Source organism: Dasypus novemcinctus, chromosome 17 (assembly GCF_030445035.2).
Source record: "Dasypus novemcinctus isolate mDasNov1 chromosome 17, mDasNov1.1.hap2, whole genome shotgun sequence".
Lineage (NCBI taxonomy): Eukaryota > Metazoa > Chordata > Mammalia > Cingulata > Dasypodidae > Dasypus > Dasypus novemcinctus.
This window is the reverse complement of record NC_080689.1, coordinates 91,653,336-91,677,623: the sequence shown is the minus strand read 5'-3', so window position 1 is coordinate 91,677,623 and position 24,288 is coordinate 91,653,336. Positions and strand designations below refer to the sequence as shown.

General features: G+C 39.4%; 1 pseudogene; it reads left to right on the top strand.

The window, feature by feature from the left end:
• The first annotated feature begins 367 nt into the window (after positions 1–367).
• LOC101432633 (ataxin-7-like protein 3 pseudogene) overlaps positions 368–24,288 on the top strand; it is a 42,736-nt pseudogene continuing 18,815 nt past the window's right edge.

Genomic DNA, 24,288 nt, shown 5'->3' with positions numbered 1-24,288 from the left:
ACATGATGATAAAGCAGGATGTTTCAAGCAGAGTAACTGGCCCAGAACCGTCTGCCTAAATGTGGGATAAGAAAACGTATTCTCTGAGTAGGAGACATTTGGCCTCATTCAAGAATAGAGGAGGGGACTGGCCTTCAGAGCTCAGGGAAAAGCACTTCAGAGGGGAGGGGACCACATCCCAGACCCAGGCTCTGGGCCGGAGGATGGCACGAGGTCGCACCGAGGAACTGGGGCTCTGGAGCAGCCGACACGGTCCTCGGCAGGACGCTGTACTGAGGGGACCCAGAGCCCAGGCGCCCACCGGTGGGGCCGTGTGGCAGCCAACTGTGCTGTGAGCAGTCAGAGCACCATCTCCACGTGGTTACACATGAAGATGCAGGAGATGGCTTTGTCTGGCCTGGATAACAGCGAACCAGAGGCCATGCTCAGGAGACACATGTGGACACGGTTGAGGATTCTTGTTTGGATTCTAATTTGAGGTCCACCAAGCTGCCAAGTGTGGCTACTTCTTCCTGGACTGCAGGAACCAAGATGCTGGAAGATTTTGAGATCGTGGACCAAATGGGGATGGGTATCTTTGGACAGGGATTCAACCAATACACAAGCAAAGAGTGTGTTTCCCTAATTGTAACCATAGCATCACTGCCTTCAGCTTTGCTCCCCTTCTGGAGAAATGCTGGGAATGGGTGGAACAGCAGCCTCATTGCAGCCTCCATGTTGCCAGCAGCAACAGTATGAGTGACTCTGAAAGTGATCGAGAGGATGATGATGACATCAATGGCAACGACTGCTCCTGTGGCTCGAGAAGAAAGCCTGGAAGAGGAAGTTGATAAGAACCCCAATTCCCCTTGAAGATCTAAGTCTCCAAAACACAAAAACAGGGAGCTTAGTGCCAGGAGGCTCATCCCTGGGTGTTATGTCCCACGCTGGTGGGAATGCACTACATCTACATGCTGAGCTTGGTTTCGAGACTGGCTACATTTGAGTAACATGAAGGCTGTCAGGAGGAAACTCCCAGGCACAATGCTGCTCTAGGCCTTGTTCTTATTGCAGGCATATAGGCTCACAAGCATAGTCATTAGTATCAGGAGCCCACTGTTGGATCCTCATTCCTTCCTGGTTCTTACTTTTGCAACTGGGGGACTGCCGCTGCTCCCCTAGGGACCACAACAGAGCACCCCCGGCCAGGAACCCAGTACCCCCCACCTGTTGTTTTTAATTGTTTCCACTATGAGTATATCTAAACATTACCATGCACCCTGGACATATGCCCTGTATAACTCCCTGTCAACCATATATAGCCTGTCAATAACATCCTATACCAGTATTCCTCCACCACTATTGTTGAACCACTCTGTGATCCAAAACTTCCTGTAAAGTGAATCCCAATATAATGTCAGGTTCCCTTACTAGTAAAATGGAATATAGCAATGAGTTTAAAGGTTAGATCTAGAGTACATATTGATTTGGAAAAATTCTACATCCTATCTTTTTCTTTTCTTTTTTCCTAATTATTGAGCTTCTCTTCACAGGAGCCCTAGATCACAGTAATTCATATATACAATATACAGTACTCCCACACATCCACGATAAAACCTTTTCCCTTCCACAGCGATTATCTTTTAACTTATTCGTATCATATTTACTGAAACTGATGTACAGACTCTGAGACAATAGCTTTCAAACAAGGTGATATCTGTGCTTACATTGTGGTCCATACTTTAGGATATAGAGTTCTCTAAATTTTTTAGTTATCCTATGTTTTACATTATGGTTTACATTATTAGTCTATCATCTCCTATATGTTTTTGATGTAATATTACATGTTTTATATTCATCCTTGTGTACTCTCACGAAACTCCTCTCTTGCCCCCACATTTACCTTGGTTCCATCCATTCAACATCCAGTTTTCCCTCCCCTTGGGGCCCACAGAGACAGCCAATCTCCATTTCCCGAGGAGCCATGTCCAGAGATACTTGCAACAGTGTTCAGGCCTGACTTTCTCAACTGCCCTAATGCCCTGGGAGCCACCCTTTCTCTCGAGAGATACAGTTCTCTCTATTTGATGGCATTAGTCCTCCCCAGGATGTGAGTCCACCCCAACTCTCACTTCTTGGGTCTCTACCCAATGGTACAAACCACCCTGGGAAAATGAGCCTTCAGACATTCCCCAGGAGTCTGTCCTGCATCAGACCATCCCCTCCGAGCATTCTAAACAGGTAACCCTCCTAATTATATTTTGATACGATTTTCTCAGCATTTTACTCTCAACCAACACTTGACACTCTCCTATGTTCGTATGTTGCCCCTCCCTCCCCCCAATTTTGTGGGCAATATTACCCATCCAACCATCCCCAGCCCCCCTCAAACCCACAAAGCCCCACCCAAAGGCAACCCCTTGCCCCCATTTTATCTCTTCATTGTGCTCATATTTACCACCAGCTCATCATAGATTCCACCCCTGCAGACGTCAGCTCACATCCTTCCTCACCCCCCGATTTCCTGGAAGCCTATTTTCTAGTCTCTAGCTCTCTGAGGCAGCTTGCTTATTTCATATCATTGAGGTCATGCAGTATTTGTCCTTCAATGCCTGGGTTGCTTCCCTCAACATAAGGTTCTCAAGATTCATCCATGTTATCACGTGTGTTTGTAGTGTATTTGTTCTTACAGCCGAGTAGTATTCCATTGTGTGTATATAATACATTTTATTGATCCACTCGTCTGTTGATGGGCATTTGGGTTGATTCCAACTTTTGGTGATAGTGAACAATGCTGCTATGAACATTGGTGTACAAATATCGGTTTGTGACCTTGTTTTCAGTTCTGCTGGGTATATACCCAGCAGTGGTATTGCTGGGTCATATAGCAAATCTATGGTTAGTTTTTTGAGAAACCGCCAAAGTGTCCTCCAGAATGGATGGATCCTTCTGCATTCCCACCAGTGGTGGATGAGTGTTCCCCTTTCTTCACATCCTGTCCAGCATTTGTATTCTTCTGTTTTTTTCATAGCTGCCAATCTTATGGGAGTAAGATGGTATCTCACTGTAGTTTTGATTTGCATTTCCCGGATAGCTAGAGATTTGGAGGACTTTTTCATGTGCTTTTTAGCCATTTGTATTTCTTCTTTGGAGAAGTGTCTGTTTAAATCTTTTTCCCATTTTTTAAATGGATTGTTTATCTTTTTATTTTCAAGATATAGGAGTTCTTTATATATGCAAGTTATAAGTCTCTTATCAGATATATGGTTGCCATATATTTTCTCCCATTGTTTTGGTTCCCTTTTTACTTTCTTGACAAACTCCTTTGAGATGCAGAAGGCTTTAATTTTGAGGAAGTCCCATTTATCTATTAGTTCTTTTGCTGCTCGTGCTTTTGGTGTGGTATTAATGAAGCCATTTCCTATTACAAGGTCCTGTAGATGTATCCCTACACTGCTTTCCAAGATCTTTATGGTCTTGGCTCTTATATTTAGGCCTTTGATCCATCTTGAGTTGATCTTTGTATAAGGTGTGAGATGGTAATCCTCTTTCATTCTCCTACATATGGCTATCCAGTTCTCCAGGCCCCATTTGTTGAATAGGTCATTCTCTCCCAGTTGAAAGGGTTTGGTGACTTTATCGAATATTATATGGCTATATATGTGAGGTGCTATATCAGAACTTTCAATTCGATTCCATTGGTCTATGAGTCTCTCCTTATGCCAATACCATGCTGTTTTCACTACTGTAGCTTTGTAGTATGTTTTGAAGTCAGGAAGTGTGATTCCTCCAATTTCGTTTTTCTTTTTCAATATGTCTTTGGCTATTCGGGGTCTCTTTCCTTTCCAAATAAATTTCATAGTTAGTTTTTCTAGTTCCTTAAAGAAGGCTGTGTTGATTTTTATTGGGATTGCATTGAATGTGTAGATCAGTTTTGGTAGGATAGACATCTTAATAATATTCAGTCTTCCTATTCATGAACAAGGAATATTCTTCCATTTATTTAGGTCTTCTTTGATTTCCATGAACAGACTTGTATAGTTCTCGGTGTATAAGTTTTTTACCTCTTTAGTTAAATTTATTCCTAAGTATTTGATTTTTTTATTTACTATTGTGAATGGTATTTGTTTCTTGATTTCCTCCTGATCTTGCTCATTATTGGTGTACAGAAATGCTACTGATTTTTGCGCATTGATCTTATAACCTCCGACTATACTAAACTCGTTTATGAGTTCTAGAAGCTTTGTTGTAGACCTCTCAGGGTTTTCTATGTATAGGATCATGTCATCTGCAAATAATGAAATTTTGAATTCTTCCTTTCCAATTTGAATGCCTTTTATATCTGGTTCTTGCCTCAGTGCTCGAGCAAGTAATTGTAAGACAATGTTAAATAGGAGCGGAGACAATGGGCATCCTTGTCTTGTTCCTGAGTTTAGAGGGAAGGATTTTAGGATTTCTCCATTGTAAACAATGTTGGCTGTAGGTTTTTCATATATACTCTTTATCATGTTCAAAAAATTTCCTTGTATTCCAATCTTTTGGTGTGTTTGTATCAAGAAAGGGTGCTGTATTTTGTCAGATGCTTTTTCTGCATCTATAGATATAATCATGTGATTTTTTTCCTTCAATCTGTTTATATGGTGTATTATATTGATTGATTTTCTTATGTTGAACCATCCTTGCATACCTGGAATAAATCCCACTTGGTCGTGATGTATAATTCATTTAATGTGTTGTTGAATATGATTAGCAAGTATTTTGTTAAGTATTTTTGCGTCTAGGTTCATTAGAGAAATTGGTCTGTAATTTTCCTTTCTTACGGTATCTTTGTTTGGCTTTGGTACTAGGGTAATGTTGGCATCATAGAAGGAGTTCAGCAATGTTCCTTCTGTTTCGATTTTTTGGAATAGTTTCAGCAGAATTGGTGTTAGCTCTTTCCGGAATGTTTTGTAGAATTCACCTCTGAAGCTGTCTGGCCCTGGGCTCTTCTTAGTTGGGAGATTTTTAATGACTGGTTCTATCTCTTTACTTGTGATTGGCTTGTTAAGATCATCAATTTCTTCTTTCATCAATATGAGCTGCTTATGTGTTTCTAGGAATTTGTCCATTTCCTCTAAATTGTCGTTTTTGTTGGAATATAGTTTTTCAAAGTATCCTCTTATGATAGTCTTTATTTCTGTGGGGTAAGTGGTGATATCACCTTTCTCATTTCTTATTTTGTGTATTTGCATCTTCTCTCTTTTTTTCTTTGTTAGTCTTGCTAAAGGTTTGTCAATTTTGTTGATCTTCTCAAAAAAACAGCTCTTGGTCTTGTTTATCTTTTCAAGTGCTTTCTTATTTTCTATTTCATTTAGTTCTGCTCTTATCTTTGTTATATCCTTCCTTCTTCTTCCTGTTGGGTTACTTTGTTGTTGTTGTTCTAATTCCTTCAAATGTGCAGTTAGTTCTTCAATTTTTGCTCTTTCTTCTTTTTTGATATATGAATTTATGGCTATCAATTTCCCTCTCAGTACTGCTTTTGCTGCATCCCATAAATTTTGGTATGTTGTGTTATCATTATCATTTGTTTCAAGGTATTCATTGATTTCTTTTGAGATTTCCTCTTTGACCTACTGTTTTTCTAAGAGTGTGCTGTTTAATTTCCAAATTGTGGTGTGAAATCTGGGCCTCTGTCCCTTGCAGATTTCCAGCTTCACTCCACTGTGGTCAGAGATATTGTTTTGTATGATTTTGATCTTTCTGAATTCATTAAGCCTTTCTTTGTGGTCTAGCATATGGTCTATCTTGGAGAATAATCCATGTGCACTTGAGAAAAATGTATATCCTGCTGTGTTTGGGTGTAATGATCTATATATGTCTATTAGATCCAGCTCCTCTAATATACTGTTCAAATGTTTTGTTTCTTTAGTGATTCTCTTTTGAGATGTTCTGTCCAGAGTTGATAGTGGTGGTATTAAAATCCTCCATTATAATTGTAGATGCATCTATTGTTTCACTTAGTTTTTCCAGCGTTTGCCTCACGTATTTAGAGGCACCCTTGTTAGGAGCATAAATATTTATGATTGTCCGATCTTCTTGACAGATTGTCCCTTTCACTAAAATGTAGTATCCTTCTTTGTCTCTCACAATTGTTTCGCACTTAAAGTCTATTTTGTCTGATATTAATATAGCTACTTCTGCCTTTTTTTGGTTAGTGTTTGCTTGTATGATTGTTTCCCAGCCATTTATTTTCAGCCTCCTTGATTCTCTGGGTATAAGATGTGTCTCTTGTAGACAGCATATAGATGGGTCATATTTCCTTATCCAATGTCCCAGTCTGAATCTTTTGATAGGTGAGTTTAATCCGTTGACATTCAGTGTTATTACTTTCAAGGAATTATTTGTGTTAGCCATATTTTGATTGGATTTGTGTTTGTCATATTTTGTTTGTATTTTTTCCTTCTATTTTTTTCTTTTTTGTTGCTCTTACACTCTCCTCCAACTCTGCCTGTCCTGTTTTTTCCTTTCTTCCTCAGAACTGCCTTTAGAATTTCTTGAAGGGGAGGTTTCTTTTTGGTATACTCTTTCAGTTTCTGTTTATCTGTGAATATTTTGAACTCTCCATCATTTTTGAATGCTAGTTTAGCTGGATAGAGTATTCTTGGTTGGAAATTTTTTTTGCTTTAGTACCTTGACTATATCATACCACTGCCTTCTTGCCTCCATGGTTTCATATGAGAAATCAGCACTATCTTATGGAGCTTCCCTTGCATGTGATGGTTTTCTTTTCTCTTGCTGCTTTTAGAATTTTCTCTTTGTCTTGAGCATTGGATAGTTTGACAGGTATATGTCTTGGGGTCGGTCTGTTGGGGTTTATGACCAGTGGAGTGTGCTGTGCTTCTTGGATATGTACATCTGTCTCTTTCAGTAGATTTGGGAAGTTTTCAGCCATTATTTCCTGCAACACTCCTTCTGACCCCTTTCCCTTCTCTTCTCCTTCTGGAATGCCTATAATACGTATGTTTGAGCGTTTTGCATTGTCATTCAGGTCCCTAAGTCCTAGCTGGATTTTTTCTATCTTTTTATCGATCACTTCTACTATCTGTTTGATTTCTGATGTACTGTCTTCCACATCACTAATTCTCTGCTCTGCCTCTTCTAGTCTGCTGATATTTGCTGCAAGTGTATTTTTGATTTCTTGAACTGTGGTGTTCATTTCCATCCTATCTATTATCTTTTTTCGTATGTCTGCAATTTCCCCTCCAAGTGTTGTCTTCATGTTTTTAACCTCTTCCTTTACTTCACCAGATTTGTCGGTGATAAATGTTCTGAGATCTTTCATTGCTTGTGCCAAGTTCTGCTCCCCTTCCTGATTTATAGTTTGTTGATTGGATTCAGCCATGTTTTCCTGATTATTGGTTTGGTTTGTAGATTTTTATTGCTGTCTGGTCATCATTTTTTCTTGACGGTTTTACTCAGTTCCTTAGCTTCTTTGTCTAGTCTTGAGATTAATTAGTTGTTGTTTTTGTGTAAGTGTTATATCTTCTCTTTGTCACTTTGTTCTTCTTATTCTAATTTCTTATTGCTGGTTAAGTTCACTTTACAGGAAAATATTAGTGCTGGGGAAAGGCAATTGTGTAAGCAAGGAAAAAGTGTAAAGTAGTATTGGTGATATATGTTAACAAAGCAACAATATGAGATCTGGGATGATGGAGGTTAGATTCATGTAAATTGTGTAGAGTTATAGCAGTAGGTAGAGTACCTATAATGAGGTAGACGACTGAATATGGGAGGAATATTGTACGAACTAAAAAGCTATTGTTTTCGTGAGAGAGGGAAAGAGAAAAGAAAGGTAATAATTTCAAGAGTGGATAACAGACAGAAAACAAAACAAAGGTATTAGAAATTAAGAGTTAGACACTTTGTGGATCAAAGAAAGCGAGGTGGAATATAGGAGAGATAGTAGATGATAGTGGATATCAAGTTGTAGGGGAAAGGGGATAGTGTTGATAGCCAAAACTATTCACACAGAAATGAGGCAGTGGAGGATGAGGAAACCCAGCAAATGTGAGGTGTTTCCTGCAGCACCTATTGTATAGTTAAAATAAAATAAAATAAGAAGAAGATGGGGGCAAGAGAGAGAGAGGAAAAAAAAAAAGACTTTGGGGGATACGCTGAGAGAAAAGACTAGGGGATAATGCAATGTTAGCAATCAGAGCATTTAAAAAATAAAATAAAAAATAAAAATATAATAAAAATAAAAACAAAACAAAACAAAAAAGAAAAAAACGCAAATGTTGAGGGCTAGGACATTCAAGGACCTCAGATGGACCTCAGGGTGTGATGGATTCAGGGATGGAAAGTCTGAGATATTGATGACTCAAGAGGTGTGAGTCTCTGGGTGTGGGCCACCAGAGTCCAGGGAACTCAGACCTGGCAACCTCAAGTCCAGTTAACAGGAAGCCTGGGAGCACCACAGTGCATCACAGCCTTCAGGGATCCCCGCAGCTGGATGCCAGTCCTATGGGTAGGTCACATCCACAAGCTCTATCCCATGTTCTGTACCCCACAATTCACTCACTCACTGGATTCTATTCTGTGGATATATCACCAGTTGACTTCAGGACCCCTCCCACCCTGTGATCCCCCGGAACAGCCACCTGGGGGGTGCCTCTAGGCTGCAGCCAATTTAATGACTCAGATCAATAGCCAGGTCCGGGGGAGGGGCTGCAGCCCGAAATGCTAATAACAGAGTCCAAACCCAAAATTCCCACGCTGCGCAAAATATTCCCCTAATCAGCTTGCAAACGTCTCCCACCCTGACAGACCCTGGTGGTGTCTCTTTATTGCTATCACTTTAGGTCCACTGGAGATCAGCAGCTGGTTTGGGGGGGGCGGGTGTGGCTCTAGGCGGAAGCGCTATTGTTTGTGTCTGCAATCAAAAATTCCCCCCGTTTTGCCATAAAACTCCCGTTTGTCTCCCCAAATCGGTCTGCAAGCACCTCCTGTCCTATTAACCCCCCAATAGGCTGCTCAGGGCTTATGAATTCCCTAGTACTGCAGAACCTCCAAAAAAAAAAAATGCTGCAGCAGCGCCCCCTGCTGGGGCTCCACCCACCCAAGGAGGGAACTTTCCGCTTCCATCCTGGACCTCTGTGTATATTTTATAGACGTATTTTCGCTGTTACCTTCCCACCAAATCGATGTCCAGATACCTCCTGACCTGCAAAAATCCTGAAACAGCCTGGCCCCAAAGAGGCTCCAACACCGCCCAGCTGCTTCCCTGCAGGAGATACTATCAGGCAAGTTCACTCAGCCACCATCTTGCCCCAATCTGCCTCTACATTTTTAATTGCTGAATTTTTTTCTATCATTACCACTCACTTTGATCAGTGTTTTCAATACCGAAATTTTAATTTAATTTTCAATAGCAGTCTTAATAATAGGAGATATTTGACCTCAGAAAAAAACACTTTTCTGAAGTTTTCTTTATTGTCTTTCCCACTTACCCCCAAAATTCATACCCACCCAGAACCTCAGAATGTGAAATCCGGTGCCTGCAGATGGAATTAGTTAGATGAAGATGAGGCCATCCTGGAATTGGGGATCTGATCCAGGGGCTGGTGTCTTTCTAAGGAGGAGATGTGGAGACTCGGAGCCACGGAGGAGGGCGGCATGAAGACAGGCAGAGAGGCAGGTGCCCTGCCACACATGGTGGGTCACTGGTGCGCTCATGCAGATTTCCACGCTGTCCAGGGGCGGCACAGGCCGACCAGAGACTGTACACATGTGCTGGCCACGGAGATCCCAGGTGCCAGCCAGGGTCAACTGCAGAAGTACCTGCCTTTGAAGAAGGCTCCCCCGGGTCAGGCCACTGCTTCATAGTCACCATCACACCTGAGCGCACGTCCTAAGGGCAGGATGCTGGATAGTGTCTGGGGTTCCACAGAGGGGAGCGTCCTGCGGTGGCGCAGCAGGGGACACGGACTCCCGCACTCCCTGCAGCTTCCAGGTGAGCACTTCATCCTCCTGGGCAGCCCGGAGCGCAGGGGAGCCCCCTGGGGCTGCTGGTGGTGCCTCAGGATGGACTGTGGGCCATGATGTAACTCAGCCCAATGGCCGGTCCAAACTCAAGGACGACCAATGCGAGCAGGTCCATCTAGAAAGGTACTAAAAATATGATGAAAAATGAAATCATTATTGAATTAAACTCTTTCCTAATGAAAGCATCTGAGGTTATTGATATAAAATAGACATCATTGAACTGTTTGCAAAATCGTTATTGTACTAATGGAGAAATAAAAGTCACTTTACATTTCATACGTGCACAAAAACAAACAAACATGGAATTAAAGATAAGCAAAATTAATTTAGAAGAACTCCCATTTGATCTAAATGAAATGTCATATTTCAGATATGCCTAAATAAACCTTAAGGAAATACTTGTGGTAAATTGATGTTAAGACTAGTGCTATAAAATTAAAAGTTACCCTGAGAAACAGATGCTAGTAATCTGTCACTAATGTGTTTTCTGGCTTCAATGTGAACAGTCCTCATGTCATACAGTAAATTTCAAAAAGACTTTAGTGCAGGGTACATAATTATTACAATCTACAAATTGTCATACAGAAAGTCAGTAGTTAATTTTTCCTTTAGCATTCATTTTTATTTCATGTTTTCACTGCCGCCAAAAAAATTGCTTTTGAAATAAAACACTGATATGAAACTATAAAATAGACACAATTTACCTATCCTACAGTAAATGAGAGAGTCAGTTTAGCAAGAGAATTTACATTGCCCTCTATTACTTCCATGGCAGGACTCCTGAATCTCTTCTCCAGCAAATAATTTACATTTTGCCTAATTTGTTATTTTCAATGTTTTCCAATATTTACACCAAGTTCAACCTGGCAACTTTGTGCCTCAAACTGAACACAGCACAGAACCAAGTCCAGTGTACCTGAGAGAATGGAGGGACAGATGCATCAAATATTTCACCCATAATCTTCTGAGACTAGATAGAGTTAGCTTTCCCAAGATGAAAAGAAAAAGGGCCATGAAAGCAAGAATGTGTATAGCAAATATCTCACAGATTTAACCACAAGGTAGAGAGAAAGCTTTGTTCTCTACACAGGGATTTCATTCACTAAGATTATAGCAGAAGCTAGAAGCAAAAAATAAATAAGCAAAAGATCACTAAAACATCAAGATAGCATTAATGGTAGCTATGAATAACATTTTCTGAGATAAATAAAAAATCTGGAACAATTGTTCAAATGGAAAGTACATGACAACAATTTATATAAAGCCAGACTTTTTCAGACAAATTAGAAGAAATAATGTGGACAAGTATGAGAAAAAGACAAACTCTGAAAGTTTACCAAGGTCACACAATCAACAAAGTTCATCTCGGTATCCCAAATTAACTGCATGTCAGAATCAGGTGGAAAACTTGTTGAAAATGTGAATTCTTGTGACACATCTGGACAAAATGGTCACAACTCCCAGAATTGGACTTTAGGAGTCTGTTCTGAGCAAAGCCACCAGAATTTATGCCCTGTCTGCACAAGCCCTTCAATGGGCATTTAGAAACTAGCATTGAGATAAATAAAGCATAACATGATAATTATTAATTATCTAAATAGTAAATTAATGACAACCTAAGGATTCACAATATAACTATGTGATTTTGAAATTATATCTCTATCTCTGATTTTATTGTGATCTTGGTAAAAAGCAAGATTGACCACAGTATTAAAGAGAAGAACATGAGAAAATAAGTTACATCAGATTCTAGTGGATTCTGAGGTGTGAGGATATATTTTTAATATGATAAAGACTCAGGACATAGACTGAGAAGAAACAGCCTGTTGTGAAGCTTGAAAATGAAGGCAGTGCCCAAATGTGGCCTAGGTGCCAATCACTGCTCAGATATTTACATGGATAGATTCATTGAGCCTCACAACAATCCCACAAAATAGAATGGTTTTTAGTAGGAGTATGAAAGAGAGAGAAAACTGCCCTTTTCCATGTATTGTTTTCTTTTTTTAATAAATCAAGTTTATGGATACACATCAATAAAGCATATATCCACCCTATGTGTACAATCAAAGGTATTTGGTAAAAATGATATTTAGTCAGATTTTTGCATATTGATCTTGTATCCTGACACTCTACTGAAATTGTTTATTAGATCTACAAGGAAGAAATATTCATGACCATTATATTCCTCCTTTCTGTAACTAGTCAATGGATGAAGTTCATTTTCATCACCACCTTCTTCCACTACCCATTCCATGCTCCCTTCACCCTTAGCAAGCACCACAGCTGGCCATGGTTCTTTCCTGATGAGATGACTCAAGCCTTCATTCCTGTAGCTTCTGCACCATCGATAGTCCTGCCTATTTTGAGTTGTTGCAGTTTTCCATTGATTTTAATCACAGGGCATGGTCATACTAGGAGACACCCTAGATGATCTCCTGTATTCCAGGCAAACTCTTCTTTACCTCCATTGTGTATGAGCAGTCCTATTTCCTCTTGATAGTCAGGAACAATCACCGCAGCCAGTACAGTAATTCCCTTCTTTCGCTTTTGATTCAGAGGCATGAAAAGACCAAAGTTGGTGGGAGGCAATCTTAACTTCCAGATCAATTCAATTGTTGTTGTGTTTCCTGGTGGAAGCACTCCTCGTTTTGGAACTAAGATTTGGAGAAACACAGAGCATAATAAGTTTTCAGGGACAGGAATTCAAAACTTTCCTGATGGATCACTAGGATAACAGTAAGTGGTGCCACTCCAATTTCCATACCTTGATTCCTGTATTGTGAATCCTGGCTATGAGAGAAATTGCATCATAAGGTAAATGTTGATTTCGAGCATAAAAAGCTTCCTGGAAAATATTGCCCCAGCTTTGCAAGGTATTATCACATTATTGCTTATGTAATTGAGTCCTCAGAAGACCATTCACAAAAGTGGAAGAGCCCTGTATTTTTTTGGGTTTATCTCCCATCCTCTCTCATAGAAAAGTCAGGTAATACTTTAACAGGCAATTATTGTAACTTATTACAGTGAAGAGTACCAGTCTGGTAGGAGTTTTCAATTAGCATTTGTTTAATAAATATATGAACGAAAAGACAAATAAATAACGGCATTACATCTGTCAAGTTTATTTACAAGTATAACAATTCAAAGCAAAAAACTGAGCCATTTTGGAATTTTTTGGCAATTTCATTTATTAGCCAAAATGAAAAGAGATTAGGATAACCTTAAATATTCTGGGGAAAGAAATTCTATAAAGAGTAATACTTCCAAATATGACAAATATTTTGAGGATCAGTGCTCTTAGGTGCAAACAACAGAAATGCACTGGGTTTAAGCAAGTGAAAATGAAATGACAAAATTAATATCATTGGTGTACAGATTTGATCAGAATTTGGGGGAGTGTTGAAAATGTGTTGGAAGTTAGATGGCATTAACACAGACTGGGACATAATAAACAGAAAAGATGTGATCCTTGTCCAACCACACATGGATGATGGACTCTCCTTATGGCACCATCAGTGCTGGATGCCAGTCATGAGACATTAGAGGTGCTGTTAGCAAATCCAAGTGTTGTTAGCAAATCCAAGATAAGTGGTGACCTCTTCCTGCATATTAAAAATATAAGTAAGGAAAGACCAGCTTACAAGATCTTCAACCCTAACATTGTGATTTAAAAATTTTACCTTCGTCTTCACTGGTTCATTGCAGGAACATTTCACACCCAACACTCTGAAGCAGCACTGCTGACGTTAGCCTCACCAATATGCCCTTTTGTCTAGGTTTGTGGCCAGAAAAATATCCATTAATGAGAAGCTGAAAAATATGCAGACTCTTGTTCTACTATTTTCTTATGACAGATTTTTCACAAACTCGAACTTTTCATAGTACATGATCATTCTATTCCAGTAGATCCAAGATATTAAATGGAGTATAACACAAATGCTACCAGCAACACAAGATTCTCTACCTAACACTGTTAGAGACTGTATTTTTGCTTGAATATTTTTCCTACACATAAATTGTACAAATCTCTGGATCAGTCTTCTGTCATTTCCGCAGAACATTAAGACTTTCCTCAAATCATTCCTTTTCGGTAGAGCCTTCCCTGATGTTCCATGTCCTTATTTTTTTAATTCCTCCATGCTCCATGTGATTGATCATATTTGCCTTTGCAGTTTTTTCTGCAGAAAAATACAGGCCATGTTTTTTTCATCTTGAATGTGAGTTTGTCCTGTAAGTTCCATTTATTCATACAATTTAACCATTGAAAATTGCTCAAATTTTAGGTTTTCAAGAAAAAAAGAAGAGATGTAAGATGATAACACCATCCCAGAACATCAGACCCCTACTCCAGTGTATTTCAGATGACAGAAATGTATAAATTTAAACATGGTATTTTTCCTCCAAAGTGATATTTCTATTCAGATATGACATACAACATGTTAAATAGGATATGAAATAAATGTTGCGATCACCTGTAAAGGTAAATAAAAATCTAAAAGGGAAGAAAATTTGAATATTCCCTAATACAAGAAGGTAGAAAACTTTACTCGCCTCTCTTTCCTTAGATCACCTACTTTAGAAAACATTTGATTATAAAGGAATTCTTTGTCCTTTTAAGAGGTATGTACATTTTTTAAAAGATAAATAAGTGCTTAACATACAGATCTGTTTTCTAATATTAAGTACTATCTATGTAGTCATGAGATTCTTGACACAACATTTGAGAATGTACCAGGACTCATCAGGATGGGAGTTTAATATATTCTTTTTTATTTTGTGGGTCTTCATCCAATAAGATGACACACTAGGACAAGATGAGCACATCCAAACTCTTAATATTAATGGGAAATTATCAACATTATTCTTGAAAACCTGAAACTTAATGCCTACCAAAGTTTCCAAGGGGACAGAGAGGGAAGAATAGGTGGAACATAGGACATATTTAGAGCACAGGAATTGTTCTGTATTACTTTTCTTTTTTTTAAAGGATTTTTTAAAATTGATTTTATAAAAATCTTACATTAAAAAAAATATATGAGGACCCCTTCAACCCCACCACCCCCACCCCACCACTCCGCCCTCCCCAGCAACACTCATTCCCATCATCATGACACATCCATTGCATTTGGTAAGTACATCTCTGGGCACCTCAGCACCTCATGGTCAAAGGTCCACATCATGGCCCATACTCTCCCCCATTCCATCCAGTGGGCCCTGGGAGGATTTACAATGTCTGGTGATTGCCCCTGAAGCACCATCCAGGGCATCTCCAAGTCCCTAAGACGCCTCCACATCTCATCTCTTCCTGCCATTCCCCATACCCATTAGCCACCATGTCCACTTTTCCCACTCCAATGCCACCTTTTCTCTGTGGACATTGGATTGGTTGTGTCCATTGCACCTCTATGTCAAGAGGAGGCTCAGAATCCACATGGACACCGGATGCAATCCTCTCGCTTTCAGTTGTAAGCTCTCTAGGCTCCATTGTGTGGTGGTCGTCCTTCAACTCCATCTTAGCTGAGTGAGGTGAGTCCAATAAATCAGATTGTAGGTGCTGGAGTCTGTTGAGGCTCAGGGGCTGGCTATTACATTGTCAGTCCAGAGATTCAGATCCCCTAAATATATCTTAAACCCCAACACCAACTACAACTCCAGCACAGTAGCATGAAAGTCTTATGAAGAGAGATCCCATCTGAGTCCAGATTCATCACACATAAACACCAGCTCCAAAGAAGGGCCATCTGACAAGGCAGTTAACCCCATCTGCCATGACCATAGCACCCATGGGCCTCTTTAGCCCTCAAAGGAACCAATACCTGGGGGTTGTATCTACTTTATCTGTCTCTTAGACTCTGCTCAGTTGTGCATAAGGGCAATCCTTCTGACAGCCTCCAGACTCTTTTTTAGAGACTCGTAGCCATATAAACTCATTTCTCCTTTCCTTTTCCCCCTTACTTTAGGTCAAACAGCATTTTAAAGTCATGGTATTTTATGTAGACAGGGATATTCTGCTGATCCGCATTGAACCTTCCGTATAAGGTCATTTTCCAGTTGCATCATCAGTTGGTAGTTGATAGTGGTCCCTCGTTGCCAGGGAGGCTCATCCCCGGGTGTCATGTCCCACGCTGAGGGGAAGGCATTGCATTTTCATGCTGAGTTTGGCTTCGAGACTGGCCACATTTGAGTAACATGAAGGCTGTCAGGAGGAAATTCCCAGGCACAATGCTGCTCTAGGCCTTGTTCTTATTTCAGGCATATCAGCTCACAAGCATAGTCATTAGGGTCAGGGGCTCACTGTTGGACCCTCATTCCTTCCTGGTCCTTGCCGCTGCACCTGGGAGACTGTCGCTGCTCCCCTAGGGACCATGACAGAGCACCACTGGCCAGGAACCCAGTACCCCCACAGCTGTAATTTTTAATTGTTGCCCCTATGAGTATATCCAAACATTACCATGCACCCTGGACATATGTCCTGTATAGCTCCCTGTCAGCCATATATCACCTTTCAATAGTATCCTATACCAGTATTCCTCTGTTGCCATTTTGAACCACTCTGTGATCCAGAACTTACTGAAAATTGAAGCCCAATATAATGTCAGGGCCCCTTACTAGCAAAATGGCATATAGCGATGGGTTTAAATGTTAGATATAGAATACGTGTTGACTTGGAAAAAATTCTACATCCTATCTTTTTCTTTCTTTTTTTTTCCCCCTAATTATTGAACTTCTCTTAACAAGAGCCCTAGACCACAGCAATTCATATATATAATATACAGCACTCCCACACATCCACCACAAAACCTTTTCCCTTCCACAGCAATACTCTTACACCCTATTCACATCATATTTACTTAAAGTGATGTACAAAGTCTGAGACTATAGCTTTCAAACAAGGTGACATCTGTGCTTACATTGTGGTGCTTACTTTAGGATACACAGTTTTCTAATTTTTTAGTTATCCTATGTTTTACATTATGGTTTACATTATCAGTCTGTCGTCTCCTATATGTTATGGTGTAATATTACATGTTTTATATCCATCCTTGTGTACTCTCGCGAAACTCCTCTCTTACCCCCCATTTACCTTGGTTCCACACATTTAACATCCATTTTCCCATCCACCTTGGTGCCCACAGTGACAGCCAACCTCCGTTTCCCGAGGAGCCACGTCCAGAGATACTTGGAATAGTGTTCAGGGCCTAACTTGTTCAACTGCCCCAATGCCCTGGGAGCCACCCTTTCTCTCAAGAGATACAGTTCCCTCTATTTGATGGCATTAGTCCTCCCCAGGATGTGGGTCCACCCCCACTCTCACTACTTGGGTCTCTACCCAATGGTGCCACCCACTCTGGTAAAATGAGCATTCAGACATTCCCCAGGAGCCCGTCCCACATCGGACCATCCCCTCCGAGCATTCTAAACAGGTAACCCTCTTAATTATATTTTGATACAATTTTCTCGGCATTTTACTCTCCACCAACACCTGACACTCTCCTATGTTCTTATGCTACCCCTCCCTCCCCCCACTTTTGGGCAATATTACCCATCCGCCCATCCCCAGCCACCCTCAAACCCACAAAGACCCTCCCAAAGGCAACCCCTTGCCCCATTTTATCTCTTCTTTGTGTTCATACTTACCACCAGCTCGTCATAAATTCCACACCTGCAGACGTCAGCTCACATCCTTCCTCCACCCCCCGATTTCCTGTAAGCCTATCGTTTAGTCTCTTGCTCTCTGAGGCAGCTTGCTTATTTCATATCATTGAGGTCATGTACTATTTGTCCTTCAATGCCTGGGTTGCTTCACTCAACATAAGGTTCTCAAGATTCATCCATGTTATCACGTGTGTTTGTAGTGTATTTGTTCTTACAGCCGAGTAGTATTCCATTGTGTGTATATACCACATTTTATTGATCCACTCGTCTGTTGATGGGCATTTGGGTTGATTCCAACTTTTGGCAATAGTGAACAATGCTGCTATGAACATTGGTGTACATATATCGGTTTGTGTCCTTGTTTTCAGTTCTGCTGGGTATATACCCAGCAGTGGTATTGCTGGGTCATATGGCAAATCTATGGCTAGTTTTTTGAGAAACCACCATACTGTCCTCCAGAATGGATGGATCCTTCTTCATTCCCACCAGTAGTGGATGAGTGTTCCCCTTTCTTCACATCCTCTCCAGCATTTGTATTCTTCTGTTTTTTTCATAGCTGCCAATCTTGTGGGTGTAAGATGGTATCTCATTGTAGTTTTGATTTGCATTTCCCTGATAGCTAGAGATTTGGAGCATTTTTTCATGTGCTTTTTAGCCATTTGTATTTCTTCTTTGGAGAAGTGTCTGTTTAAATCTTTTTCCCATTTTTTAAATGAGTTGTTTATCTTTCTTTTTTCAAGATATAGGAGTTCTTTATATATGCAAGTTATAAGTTTCTTATCAGATATATGGTTGCCAAATATTTTCTCCCACTGTGTGGGCTCCCTTTTTACTTTCTTCACAAACTCCTTTTAGGTGCAGAAGGCTTTAATTTTGAGGAAGTCCCATTTATCTATTAGTTCTTTTGCTGCTCGTGCTTTTGGTGTGATATTCATGAATCCATTTCCTATTACAAGATCCTGTAGATGTTTCCCTACACTGCTTTCTAAGGTTTTATGGTCTTGGCTCTTATATTTAGGTCTTTGATCCATCTTGAGTTGATGTTTGTATAAGGTGTGAGATGGTAATCCTCTTTCATTCTCCTATATATGGCTATCAAGTTCTCCAGACACCATTTGTTGAATAGGCCACTCTCTCCCAGTTGAGAGGGTTTGGTGGCTTTATCGAATATTATGTGGCTATATATGTGAGGTTCTGTATCAGAGCTTTCAATTTGAGTCCATTGGTCTGTGTGTCTCTCCTTATGCCAATACCATGCTGTTATCACCACCATAGCTTTGTAGTATGTTTTGAAGTCCGGTAGTGTGATTCCTCCAATTTCGTTTTTCTTTTTCAGTATGTCTTTGGCTATTCGGGGTCTTTTTCCTTTCCAAATAAATTTCATAGTTAGTTTTTCTAGTTCCTTAAAGAAGGCTGTGTTGATTTTTATTGGGATTGCATTGAATGTGTAGATCAGTTTTGGTAGGATAGACATCTTAATAATATTCAGTCTTCCTATCCATGAACAAAGAATATTCTTCCATTTATTTAGGTCTTCTTTGATTTCCTTGAACAGTCTTGTATAGTTCTCGGTGTATAAGTTTTTTACCTCTTTAGTTAAATTTATTCCTAAGTATTTGATTTCTTTATTTACTATTGTGAATGGTATTTGTTTCTTGATTTCCTCCTGATCTTGCTCATTATTGGTGTACAGAAATGCTACTGATTTTTGCACATTGACCTTATAACCTGCGACTTTACTAAACTCATTTATGAGTTCTAGAAGCTTTGTTGTAGATCTCTCAGGGTTTTCTATGTATAGGATCATGTCTTCTGCAAATAATGAAATTTTTACTTCTTCCTTTCCAATTTGAATGCCTTTTATATCTGGTTCTTGCCTCAGTGCTCGAACAAGTAATTCTAAGACAATGTTAAATACGAGCAGAGACAATGGGCATCCTTGTTTTGTTCCTGAGTTTAGAGGGAAGGATTCTAGGATTTCTCCATTGTAAACAATGTTGGCTTTAGGTTTTTCGTATATACTCTTAATCATGTTCAAAAAATTCCCCTGTATTCCAATCTTTTGGAGTGTTTTTAATCAAGAAAGGGTGCTGTATTTTGTCAAATGCTTTTTCTGCATCAAGAGATATAATCATGTGATTTTTTTTCCTTCAAGCTGTTTATATGCTGTATTACTTTGATTGATTTTCTTATGTTGAACCATCCTTGCATACCTGGGATGAATCCCACTTGGTCGTGGTGTATAATTTGTTTAATGTGTTGTTGAATACTATTAGCAAGTATTTTTTTAAGAATTTTTGCGTCTAGGTTCATTAGAGAAATTGGTCTGTAATTTTCCTTTCTTGTGGTGTCTTTGTTTGGCTTTGGTACTAGGGTAATGTTGGCATCATAGAAGGAGATGGGCAATGTTCTTTCTGTTTTGATTTTTTGGAATAGTTTCAGCAGGATTGGTGTTAGTTCTTTCCGGAAAGTTCTGTAAAATTCACCTGTGAAGCCGTCTGGCCCTGGGCTCTTCTTAGTTGGGAGGTTTTTAATAATTGATTCTATCTCTCTGCTTGTGATTGGTTTGTTAAGATCATCAATTTCTTCTTTTGTCAATATGGGCTGCTTATGTTTTTCTAGGAATTTGTCCATTTCCTTTAAATTGTCATTTTTGTTGGAATATAGTTTTTCAAAGTATCCTCTTATGATAGTCTTTATTTCTGTGGGGTCAGTGGTGATATTGCCTTTCTCATTTCTTATTTCATGTATTTTCATATTCTCTCTTTTTTTTTTTTTGTTAGTCTCGCTAAAGGTTTGTCAATTTTGTTGATCTTCTCAAAAAACCAGCTCTTGGTCTTGTTTATCTTTTCAAGTGCTTTCTTATTTTCTATTTCATTTAGTTCTGCTCTTATCTTTGTTATTTCCTTCCTTCTTCTTCCTATTGGGTTACTTTGTTGTTGTTTTTCTAATTCCTTCAAATGTGCTGTTAGTTCTTCAATTTTCCCTCTTTCTTCTCTTTTGATATATGAATTTATGGCTATAAATTTCCCTCTCAGTACTGCTTTTGCTGCATCCCATAAATTTTGGTATGTTGTGTTATCATTATCATTTGTTTCAAGGTAGTCATTGATTTCTTTTGAGATTTCCTCTTTGACCCACTATTTTTCTAAGAGTGTGCTGTTTAATTTCCAAATCGTGGTGTGAAACCTGGGCTTCTGTCCCTTGCAAATTTCCAACTTGACTCCACTGTGGTCAGAGATATTGTTTTGTATGATTTCAATCTTTCTGAATTCATTCAGCCTTTCTTTGTGGCCTAGCATATGGTCTATCTTGGAAAATGATCCATGTGCGCTTGAGAAAAATGTATATCCTGCAGTGTTTGGGTGTAATGATCTATATATGTCTATTAGATCCAGCTCCTCTAATACACTGTTCAAATGTTTTGTTTCTTTAGTGATTCTCTTTTGAGATGTTCTGTCCAGAGTTGATTGTGGTGTATTAAAATCCCCCACTATAATTTTAGATGCATCTATTGTTTCACTTAGTTTTTCCAGTGTTTGCCTCACGTATTTAGAGGCGCCCTTCTTGGGAGCATAAATATTTATGATTGTTCGATCTTCTTGACAGATTTTCCCTTTCACTAAAATGTAGTATCCTTCTTTGTCTCTCACAATTGTTTCGCACTTAAAGTCTATTTTGTCTGATATTAATATAGCTACTTCTGCCTTTTTTTGGTTAGTGTTTGCTTGTATGATTGTTTTTCAGCCATTTATTTTCAGCCTCCTTGATTCTCTGGGTATAAGATGTGTCTCTTGTAGACAGCATATAGATGGGTCATATTTCCTTATCCAATGTCCCAGTCTGAATCTTTTGATAGGTGAGTTTAATCCGTTGACATTCAGTGTTATTACTTTCAAGGAGTTATTTGTGTTAGCCATATTTTGATTGAATTTGTGTTTGTCATATTTTGTTTGTATTTTTTTCCTTCTTTTTTTGTCTTTTTTTGTTGTTGTTGTTGCTCTCATACTGTCCTCCAACTTTGCCTGTCCTGTTTTTTCCTTTCTTCCTGCAGAACTCCCTTTAGAATTTCTTGAAGGGAGGTGTCTTGTTGGTATACTCTTTCAGTTTCTGTTTGTCTGCGAATATTTTGAACTCTCCATCATGTTTGAATGCAAGTTTAGCTGGATAGAGTATTCTTGGTTGGAAATTTTTTTCCTTTAGTACCATGACTATATCATCCCACTGCCTTCTTGCCTCCATGGTTTCAGATGAGAAATCAGCACTTAATCTAATGGAGCTTCCCTTGTATGTTATGGTTTTCTTTTCTCTTGCTGCTTTTAGGATTTTCTCTTTGTCTTGAGCATTGGATAATTTGACAAGTATATGTCTTGGGTGGGTTTGTTGGGGTTTATGACTAGTGGAGTGTACTGTGCTTCTTAGATATGTACATCTGTCTCTTTCAGTAGATTTGGGAAGTTTTCAGCCATTATTTCCTGCAACACTCCTTCTGACCCCTTTCCCTTCTCTTCTCCTTCTGGAATGCCTATAATACTTATGTTTGAGCGTTTTGCATTGTCATTCTGGTCCCTAAGTCCTAGCTGGATTTTTTCTATCTTTTTATCGACCCCTTCTACTCTCTGTTTGATTTCTGATGTACTGTCTTCCACATCACTAATTCTCTGCTCTGCCTCTTCTAGTCTGCTGATATTTGCTGCAAGTGTATTTTTGATTTCTTGAACTGTGGTGTTCATTCCCATCATATCTGTGATCTTTTTGCATATGTCTGCAATTTCCCCTCCAAGTGATGTCTTCATGTTGTTAACCCCTTTCATTACTTCATCAAATTTGTCGGTGACAAATGTTCTGAGATCTTTCATTGCTTGTGCAAAGTTCTGCTCCCCTTCCTGATTTATAGTTTGTTGATTGGATTCAGCCATGTTTTCCTGATTACTGGTTTGGTTTGTAGATTTTTGTTGCTTTCTGGTCATTATTTAATCTTGATGGATTTAATCAGTTCCTTAGCTTCTTTGTCTACTCTTGGAGATTAATTAGCTGTTGTTTTTGCGTAAGTGTTATATCTTCTCTTTATCACTTTGTTCTTCTTATTCTAATTTCTTGTTGTTGGTTAAGTTCACTTTAAAGGAAAATATTAGTGCCGGGGAAAAGCAATTGTGTAAGCAAGGGAAAAGTTTAAAGTAGTATTGGTGATAAATGTTTAACAAAGCAAGAATATGAGGTCTGGGAGGATGGAGGTTAGATTCATGTAAATTGTGTAGATTTATAGCAGTAGGTAGAGTACCTATTGTGAGGTAGATGATTGAATATGGGAGGAATATGGTATGAGCTAAAAAGCTATTGTTTTCGTGAGAGAGGGAAAAAGAAAAGAAAGGTAATAGTTTCAAGAGTGGATAACAGAAGGAAAACAAAACAAAGGTATAAAAATTAAGACTTAGACACTTCATGGATCAAAGAAAGGGAGGTGGGAGGTGGAATATAGGAGAGACAGTAGATGATGGCAGATATCAAGATGTAGGGGAAAGAGGATAGTGTAGGTAGCCTAAATTAGTTCACATAGAAATGAGGCAGTGGAGGATGAGAAAACCCCAGCAAATGTGAGATGTTTCCTGCCGCACCTATTGTATAATTGAGTTAAAATAAAATAAGTAGAAGATGAGGGACACGAGGGGAGAGAAAACAGAAAAAGAAAACAAATAAAAAAAATTAAAAAAATAAAAAAATTTAAAGAAAGCGGGGGAAGAGAAGAAAGGAAGAAAGGAAAAGGGGGTGGGCAAAAGGTCGGGAACAGGTAGGGGAAAGAAAAAAAACAGATATACATGAACCACAATTAAAACACCAACTACACAACAACAACCACAAAAAACCCCTAAATAACTGAATAAAAAAAAGACTTTGGGGGATATGCTGTGAGAAAAGACTAGAGGATAATGCAGTGTTAGCAATCAGGACATTAAAAAAAGTAAAAAATAAGACAAAATTAAAATAAAAACAAAACAAAATGAAACGATAAAGAAAAAACTCCAACGTTGAAGGCTAGGGCATTCAAGGACCTCAGATGGACCTCAGGGCGTTATGGATTCAGGGGTGGAAAGTCTGAGATATTAAAGACTCAAGAGGTGTGATTCTCTGAGGTGTGGGCCACCAGAGTTTAGGGGATTCAGACCAGGCAACCTCCTATCTGGTCAACAGGAAGCCTAGGAGCCCCATAGTGTAACACAGCCCTCAGGGATCCCCACAGCTGGGCGCCAGCCCTATGGAGGAAGTCAGATTCGCAAACTCTATATTATGTCTGAACCCTGCAATTCACTTACTTAGTAGGGCTCATTAATGTGGGTATATCGTCACTTCAGCTTTTGGACAGCTCCCGCCCTGTGCTTCCAGAACACTGCCACTTGAGGGCGCCTTTACACTGTAGCCACTTTACTGGCACAGATCCGAAGCCTTGCCCATGATGCCGAAAACAGATTCCAAAACCGGAATTCCCAAGCTTCGCAAAATATTCCCTAATCGGCTTCCAGATGTGTCCCCCTCCCTCACCGCACTCTGAAATAACTTCCTAATTACGTCCCTTTATTGCCTATAGCCTAATTCGGTTGCAGATCAGCAGCTGGGCTTGTGGGGGCGGGGCTT